This window comes from Crocuta crocuta, unplaced genomic scaffold (genome assembly GCF_008692635.1).
Source record: "Crocuta crocuta isolate KB4526 unplaced genomic scaffold, BGI_CrCroc_1.0 scaffold772, whole genome shotgun sequence".
In the NCBI taxonomy this organism is placed as follows: Eukaryota; Metazoa; Chordata; class Mammalia; order Carnivora; family Hyaenidae; genus Crocuta; species Crocuta crocuta.
Genome location: NW_027528830.1, coordinates 2,088 through 11,412, shown reverse-complemented (window position 1 = coordinate 11,412; position 9,325 = coordinate 2,088). Strand labels below are relative to the sequence as shown.

Below are 9,325 nucleotides of genomic sequence, written 5' to 3'. Positions count from 1 at the left end.
TCAGGAGGCTCTTCCGGGTGGAGAAGCGGGAGGGCGCGCACCCCGCCTGGTGCCGCGGGACGCGAGACAGTGGAGCTGGGCGGGCTGGGAGGGGCCGGGGCGGCCGGGGCGGGGCCCGATGAGTTCCAGGGCGGAGCTGGGCCGAGCCTCCCGCCCCAGGTGGGGTGGGAAGAGGAGGGCTGTGCTGGGACTCACAGGGCCTGTATGGCTCAAGTGCTTTTGTTCTGAGAACTGGCAAATGCAAGATCACAAAGATTTTCTGTTGTGTTGTCTTCAAGAAGGTTTGGGATTAAGGTTTTATAACTTAGGTCTTATGACCCCTTTTGAGTTAAGTTTTGTGTATGATACGAAGTACAGATGCTAGGTAATATTTTGCGTATAGATGTCTAGCACCATTTGTTGAAAGGGGTATCCTTTTTCTACTGAAAAGCCTTTGAACTTATGTCAAAAGTCAGTTGATTTTGTATATGTGGGTCTAAGACTTTCTGTTGCCGGATCCATGTCTACTTTACAGAAACGCTACGTTATCTAGATCACTGTAGCTTTGTAATGAGTCTTGAAATCAGATCGTGTTTGGCCTCAAAGTTTTTTGGGCTCTTACATTTTTTTTTTCTTTTTTGGGGGAGGGGAGGCTCTTGTGTTTCTATATACATTTTTAAAAGTTTGTCGTTTTCCTGTTAAGAAATTGGGATTGTTGGGCTGCCTGACTGGCCGAGTTGATGGAATACGGGAGTCTTGACATTGGGGTTGTGAATTCGAGCCCCATGTTGGGTGTAGAGATTAAAAAATAAAATCTTTTTTAAAAATTTTTAATGTTTTATTTATTTCTGAGAGAGAGAGAGACAGTGTGAGCAGGGGAGGGCCAGAGAGAGAGGGAGACACAGAATCCGAAACAGGCTCCAGGCTCTGAGCTGTCAGCACAGAGCCTGACGAGAGGCTCAAACCCATGAACCGTGAGATCATGACCTGAGCTGAAGTCGGATGCTTAACCAACTGAGCCACCCAGGTGCCCCTAAAAAATAAAATCTTTAAAAAAGTAAACAATCCTGGGATCGTTATTGGGGTTGCACAGAATCTGGGTCAATATGGGAAGAATTTACATGTTGATGATATTGAGTCATATGACCCTTGAACAAAGTAAACCTCATCATTTATTTGTCATATAATTTCTCTCAACAATAATTGATAGAGCAGTTGTAGCCTTTGGGATGGGCATGCCACTGGCTGAGCTGTGCCTTCTGGGTGACAGAGCAGGTTCAGTTTTCATTTGGGCGCCTGGGCAGCTGTCACTGAGTCTGTAGCATCGGTGATAACAGGAGCAAGAAGATGCCAGTAACCAGTGGGGAGTGGACACTTGGCAAGGCCTACAGCATCAGAAGTGCCACCTCAGCCATGGCCCCAGTCAGGATGGCCCCAGTCAGATGCCATCCTTTCCGTGATGGTTTTTGAAGGGGAACCTGGGAACAAGGTGAACCTGACCCAGTTGTTCAAGGGCAAGAAGAGAGAGCTGTTTGGAGTCCCTGGGGTCTTTACACCCCCCTTCCCTCCCACCCCCATGTTCCAAGATCCACCTGCCAGGGTTTATGGAGCAGGCTGCAGCTCTGAAAGCCAAGGGAGTCCAGGTGGTAGCATGTCGGAGTGTTAATAATGTCTTTATAGCTGAAGAGTGGGGACAAGCTCTCAATTGGGGAGGCAAGGTTAGACTCTTGGCTGACACCCCCGCCCCCAGGGCATTTAGGAAGGAGACAGATTTGTTACATTGATACATGCCTCATCTGAAGGCTGACCCCATCATCATCTCACAGTTCTGAGACCCTGGGCCCAGACATATTCCTTGTACCCCTTTGGCACCCAGTCTGGACAGAGGACCCCAGTCCACCCTCAGTGGGAGCCATCAGTGGGAAACTTTGCTCAAATTTCTGCAATAAATATTTGTGGTTTGCAAAACAAAACAAAACACAAAAACAATAATCTTTTGTTACAGCTGTCTCTAACTCAGATTTATCCTTAAACTCTTGAGGAGCAGGAAATCAATCGTTTTTGGTGCTATGTAAATGCTATTTTCAATTTCAAGTTTTGATTGTTCCTTTCTAGTATATAGAACTATTAATCATTTTACATTTATTATTTCAAACAGTCTTAAAAATCAAACAATTTTTAAGAGCAGTTAAAGGTTCATAGCAAAATTGAGCAGAAAATACAGGAATTTCCCATAATGCTCTTCTCCCCACCCCTAAACCATAGTCCCCACACCCTCACGACCTCCCACATTGTCAACATGCATACTCTTACCAGAGCGGTGCATCTGTTACAACCAATGAGCACACACTGACACATCATCATCACCAAAGTTCATTGTTTACAGCCTGGCTCACCCTTGGTGTTGTACATTCTATGGGTTTTAATAGATCTATTATAATAACATGTATCCACCATTGCTATATCATACAGAATGGTTTCACTGCCCTGAAAATCTTCTGTGCTCTATTCATCCCTCTCTGCAACCTAATCTCTAGCAACAACTAATCTTTTTATTGTCTCCATAGTTTTCCCTTTTCTAGGATGTCATATGCAGTTGACCCTTAAATAACACAGGTTTGAACTATGTGGGTCCACTTATATGTGGGGTTTTTTTAATGGTACTGTAAGTGTATTTTCTCATCCTTATGATTTTCTTAATAACATTTTTTCTAGATTTATTATAACAACGCAGTATATAAAGCATATACAAAGTATGTGTTTATGTTATCAGGAAGGTTCTTATCAACAGGCCATTAGTGGTTAACTTTTTGGGGAGTCAAAAGTTATATGTGGATTTTTAATGTCTATGGGGGAGTCAACCCCAACCCCTGTGTTGTTCAAGGGTCAACTGTAGTTGAAATCATACAGTAGTTAGGCTTTTCACATTGTCTTCTTTCACTTAATAACATACTTTTAAGTTTCTTCCATGTCTTTTCATGGCTTGACAGCTCATTTCTTTTTGGCGGTAAATAATAATCCCTTATCTGAATATACCACACCTTATTTGTCCATTTACCTATTGAAGGATATCTTGTTTGCTTCCAAGTTTTGCCAATTATGGATAAAGCCAGTATATACATCCATGTGCAGGTTTTTGTGTCGGTATAGGTTTTCAGCTCCTTTGGGTAAATACCAATGAGGATGATTGTTTATTGAATGAATCCTATGGTAAGGGTATGTTTAGTTTCGTAAGCACCCCCACAATATCTTCCAAAGAGGTCGTACAGTTTTGCATTCCTGCCAGCAATGAATGAGGGTTTCTGTTGTTCCACGTTCTCTCTCTCTGACTGTTCCATGTCAGTATTTTGGATTTTGGCCATTCTAATAGGCATGTAGTGGTATCTCATTGTTGTGTTAATTTGCAATTTCCTGATAACATACGATGGTAAACATGTTTTCATGTGCTTTTCGTCTGTATATCTTCTTTGATGATGAGGTGTATGGTAAAGTCTTTTGTCAATCTTTAAATCAGGCTGCTTGTTTTCTTATTGTTGAGTGGGTTTTTTTTCTTTTTAAGTTTATTTTTATTTTTTTTAGTGTTTTTTAAATTTTTTAAAATTTATTTCTGAGAGAGAGAGAGAGAGCGTGAGCAGGGGAGGGTCAGAGAGAGAGGGAGACACAGAATATGAAACAGGCTTCAGGCTCTGTGCTGGCTCTCAGCACAGAGCCCAATGATGGGCTCGAACCCACAAACTGTGAGATCATGACCTGAGCAGAAGTCAGACACTTAACCGACTGAGCCATCCAGGCGCCCCTATTTATTTATTTTTGAGAGAGAGAGAGGAAGAGACAGAATCCCAAGTAGGCTCCACCTCCCAGTACAGAGCACAACATGGGGCTCAATCCCAAAAACCTGATCATGGTTTTGTATTATGACCTGAACCAAAATCGAGAGATGCTTAACTGATTGAGCCACCCAGGTACCCTGACTTATTGTTGAGTTTTAAGAGTCCTTTATCAGATGTGTGGGGTAAATACTTCCTCCCATCTGTGGCTTTATCTACTTTTTTCTCTACGCAGTGTCTCTCAGAGAGCAGATTTTTAATTATATCTAGCTTATCAATTGTTTTTTTCATGGATTGTCCTTTTGGCATTGTATTTAAAAAGTTTTCACCATTCCCCAAGTCACCTAGGTTTTCTCCTGTGTTTTAGGACTTTTATAGTTTTGTGTTTTACACTTAGATCTATGATCTATTCTGGCTTAATTTTTGTAAAGGGTGTTAAGATCTGTGTCTAGATTTTGTGTGTGTGTTTGCATGCATATGGATGTCCAGCTTTTCCAATAACATTTGTTGAAAAGACTGTTTTTGCTCCATTTGTCAAAGATCTGTATTGCCTTTGCTCTTCTGTCAAAGATCAGTTGACTATATTTATGTGGGCCTATTTGTGGGCTCTCTATTCTGTTCCATTGATCTATTAGTCTATTTTTCACTAATAGTACATTGTCTTGATTACCATAGATTTACAGTGAGTCTTGAAGTCAGATAGTGCCAGTCCTCCAAATTTGCTCTTCTTCTTTATTGAATTGGCTATTCAGGGTCTTTTGCTTCTCCATATAAACTTTAGAATCTTTTTGTCAACATCCACAAAATAGCTTGCTGGGATTTTAATTGGGATGGGGTGAAACTATAGATCAAGAATGAATGTTTTGACAATTTTGAGTCTTCTTCTCTATGAGCATGAAATATCTATCTCTCCATTTATTTAGTTCTTCTTCGATATCTTTCATTAGTATTATAGTTTTCCCTATATAGATTTTGCACGTATTTTGTTAGATTTATACCTAAATATTCCTTTGGGGGGATACTAATGTAAATGGTAATATGTTTTTAATTTCAAACTCCACTTGTTCATTGCTCATATATAAGAAAGCACTTGACTTGCACATATTTGTATCCTGCAACCATCCAGTAATCACTTAATAGTTCTAAGAAAGCACTAATAAGTAAAAACTTATTAGTTTTAAATGTAGATTCTTTCAGATTTTCTACATAGATGATTATGTCATCTGCAAATACAGTTTTATTTCTTACTTCTCAATCTATGTGATTTTTCTTTTTCTTTTTTTATTGCATTAACTGGAACTTATAGGATGATAATAAACAAAAGGGGACACACTTGCTTTATTCCTGATCTTAATAGAAAATCAAGTTTCTCACTAATAAATACGATGTTAGCTGTAGGGATTTTTGGTAGATGTTCTTTATCAGGTTGAGGAAATTCTTCCTCTCTGTCTAGTTTGCTGAGAATTTTTATTATGAATGAGTGTTGGATTTTGTCAGTTACTTTTTCTGCTTCTCTTTATAAAATTCCATGACTTTCCTTCATTAGCCTGTTGATATGATGCGTTACAGTAACTGATTTTCAAATATTGAAACAGCCTTGAGTACCTTGAATAAATCCTACTTGAGTATGGTACCTAATTTCTTTTATACATTGTTGGATTTAATTTGCAAATATTTTGTTGAGGATTTTTGCATCTATGTTCATGAGAGATATTGGTCTCTGTTTTTCTTGTAGTGTCTCTGTCAGATTTTGGTACTAGGGTAATGTAGGCCTGAAAGACTGAATTAGGAAATACTCCCTCTGCTTCTGTGTTCTACAAGAGATTGTAGAGAGTTGGTATAGCTTCTTTTTTAATGTTTGGTAGAATTCACTGAGAAACTCAAGTAAGCCTGGTTCTTTCTGTTTGGGAAGGTTATTATTATTATTATTATTTTAATTTCTGAGAGAGAGAGACACACAGCATGAGCAGGGGAGGGTCAGGGACAGAGGGAGACACAGAATCCGAAACAGGCTCTAGGCTCTGAGCCAGCTGCCAGCACAGAGCCCGACGCAGGGCTCGAACCCATGAACCGTGAGATCATGACCTGAGCCAAAGTCGGATGCCCAACCGACTGAGCCACCCGGGGGCCCCTGTTTGGGAAGGTTATTAATTGTTGATTCAGTTTGTTTGATAGACATGGGCCTATTCAGGTTATCTGTTTCTTCATCTGTAAATTTTGGCAGATTGTATCTTTCAAGCAAATGGGCCATTTCTTCTAGGTTATCAAATTTATGGACATAAAGTTATTTGTAATATTTCATTATTATCCTTTTAATGTTAGAGGATCATTAGTGATATTCTCTCATTTTTTTTATATTAGCAATTTATGTCTTCTCTCTTTTTTCTCTTAGTCTAGCTAGAGGCTTATTGGTTTTATTAATCTTTTTAAAAAGCAGCTTTTGGTTTTGTTGGTTTTCTCTATTGATACTCTGTTTTTAATTTCATTGATTTCTACTCTAATTGTTATTATTTTTTTCTTTTGCTCACTTTGGATTGAACTTGCTCTTCTTTTTCTGTTTACCTAAGGTTGAATCTTAGAAGATTGATATTATACCTCTCTTCTTTTCTAATATATGCATTCAGTGAGATAAATTTTGCTGTAAGCACTGCTTTTGCTACATCCCACAAATTTTAATAAGTTGTTGTTTTCATTTTTATTTAGTTCAAAGTATTTTTATTTTTTAAATTTTAAAAATATTTATTTATTTATTTTGAAGCAGTGTGAGGGGGAGGAAGATGCCCAGAGAGAGAGGGAGAGAGAGAATCCTAAGCAGGCTCTGTGTTGTCAGCACAGAGCCTGATGTGGGGCTTGAACCCACAAACCATGAGATCATGACCTGAGACAAAACCAAGAGTCAGACTTTTAACCAACTGAGCCACCCAGGTGCCCCTCTAGTTCAAAGTATTTTAAAAATTTCTCTTGAGGGGCGCCTGGGTGGCTTGGTCGGTTAAGCATCCGACTTCGGCTCAGGTCATGATCTCACAGTTTGTGGGTTTGAGCCCTGTATCAGGCTCTGTGCTGACAGATAGATATACATGTGTATAACATTTTTACAAATATGCACATATACTCCCACAAGAATATAAGCTTCCTGGAGCACACCTCCCTCCACCCCCACTGGGATATCCCTAGTATCTAAAACTAAAATGTCTTCGAGACATTGTATGTATACAGTAAGTGATGGAAACCTTGCTGTCTTTAACTATAATATTTTTAACAATTTACTTGTGACTTTTAATTTTATAGTTTTTATAGTGAGATTAGTTCACAACATTCACAAGATCTCTTTTCACATAGTAGAGACTGAATGTTTCTTGTTTCTTGTTTTGTGCTATGCGAAATCAAACTCTACTGTCTACCAGATTTTAGCTGTCTTGTCAGAAAAGAACAAGGACTCTTTATTTTTTTAAGTTTTTATTTTAATTCCAGTTAGTTAAAATACAGTGTTGTATTAGTTTTAGGTGTACAATATAGATTCAATAGTTCTATACATTGCTAGGTGTTCATCATGATAAGTGTATTCTTTTTTTAAAAAGTGTTTATTTACTTTGAGGAGTGGCTGAGCAGGGAAGAGAGAGAGGTAGGGAGAGAATCCCAAGTAGGCTCCACGCTCAGTAGAGAGCCTGATGCAGGGCTTGATGTCATGACCATGAGATCATCACCTAAGCTGAAGTCAACAGTTAGATGCTTAACTGACTGAGCCACTCAGGTACCCTTGATAAATGTATTCTTAATCCTCATCACCTATTTTACCTATTTCCCCCAACCCCTGCCCCTCTTGTAACCATCAGCTTGCTTCAATAGTTAAGAGTCTCTCTGTCTTTCCTTTTTCTGCTTTACTTATTTTGTTTCTTAAATTCCACATATTAATGAGATCCAATGATATTTGTCTTTTTCTGACTTATTTTGCTTGGTATTATACCCTTTAGGTACATCCATGTCATTGTAAATGGCAGAATTACATTCTTTTTTATTTTATAACTGAATAATATTCCAGTGTGTGCGTGTGTGCGTGCGTGCGTGTGTGTGTGGTGTATCTGTATCACATCCTCTTTATTCATTAATCAGTTGATGGACACTTGGGCTGCTTCCATATTTTACCTACTATAAATAATACAACAAACACTGGGGTGCAAGTATCCTTTTGAATTAGTGTGGTGGGTAAATACCCAGTAGTGACTGCTAAAATGTAAGGTAGTTCTATTTTTAATTTTTGAAGAGCCTACGTACCTTTTTCCATAGTAGATACACCAGTTTGCATTCCCATCAGCAGTGCAAGAGAGTTCTTTTTTTCCCACATCCTCGCCAAAACCTGTTGTTTCTTGTGTTGTTGATTTTGGCCATTCTGACAGGTATGGGGTGGTTTCTCACTGGAATTTTGATTTGCATTTCCCTGTTGAGTGATGTTGAGCATCATTTCATGTGTCTGTTGGACATGTGTGCATCTCTTTTGGATGAATGTCTATTCATATCTTCTGCCCAATTTTTTAAATAAGCTGTGTGTATGTTTATATATATATATATGTGATCTCTACACCCAGCGGGGCTTGAAATCAACAACCCTGAGGTTGAGTTACTCGCTTTTCTCACTGAACCAGCCAGACCCCACTGTCTATTTTTTAATTGGATTATTTGTTTTTTGAGTGTTGAATTGTACATGTTCTTTATATATTTTGGACAGTAACCCTTTTTTGGATAAGTCATTTGCAAATATCTTCTCCCATACAGTAGGTTGCCTTTCAGTTTTGTTGATTGTTTCCCTCCACTGTCCCCCTTGTCTCATAGGACCTTTCTAGAAAAAAAGTTGCTATGCCTGATGTCAGAGGAATTACTATTTTCGCTCTTTCCAAGGATTTTTATGGTTTCAGGTCTCACATTTAGGTCTTTTATCCATTTTGAATTTATATTATGTATGGTGTAAGAAAGTGGTCCAGTTTTCTCAGCGTCATTTGTTGAAGAGACCATCTTTTTCCTGTTTGGATATTCTTTCCTGCTTTGTCAGAGATTTAAAAAAAAATTTTTTTTAATGTTTTATTTATTTCTAGGAGAGAGAGAGAGAGACAGCATGAGCAGGGGAGGGTCAGAGAGAGAGGGAGTCACAGACTGAAACAGGCCCCAGGCTCTGAGCTGGCAGTCAGCACAGAGCCTGACGCGGGGCTCGAACCCACGAACCGCGAGATCATGACCTAACTGAAAGTCGGACGCTTAACCGACTAAGCCACCCAGGTGCCCCATGCTTTGTCAAAGATTAATTAACCATATACTTGTGGGTTTATTTCTGGATTTTCTATTCTGTTCTATTGACCTATGAGTCCATTTTTGTGCCAGTACCATACTGTTTTTATTACTACAGCTTTGTTATATAACTTGAAGTCTGGAATTGTGATGCCTTCAGCTTTGCTTTGCTTTTTCAAGATTGCTTTGGTGATTTGGGGTCTTTTGTAGTTCCACACAAATGTTAGGATTGTTTGTTCCAC

At 39.0% G+C, this 9,325-nt stretch overlaps 1 pseudogene; it reads left to right on the top strand.

Moving 5' to 3' along the window:
* Positions 1-1,208: 1,208 nt before the first annotated feature.
* Positions 1,209-1,763, top strand: LOC144224893 (peroxiredoxin-5, mitochondrial pseudogene; annotated as a pseudogene).
* Positions 1,764-9,325: the final 7,562 nt, after the last annotated feature.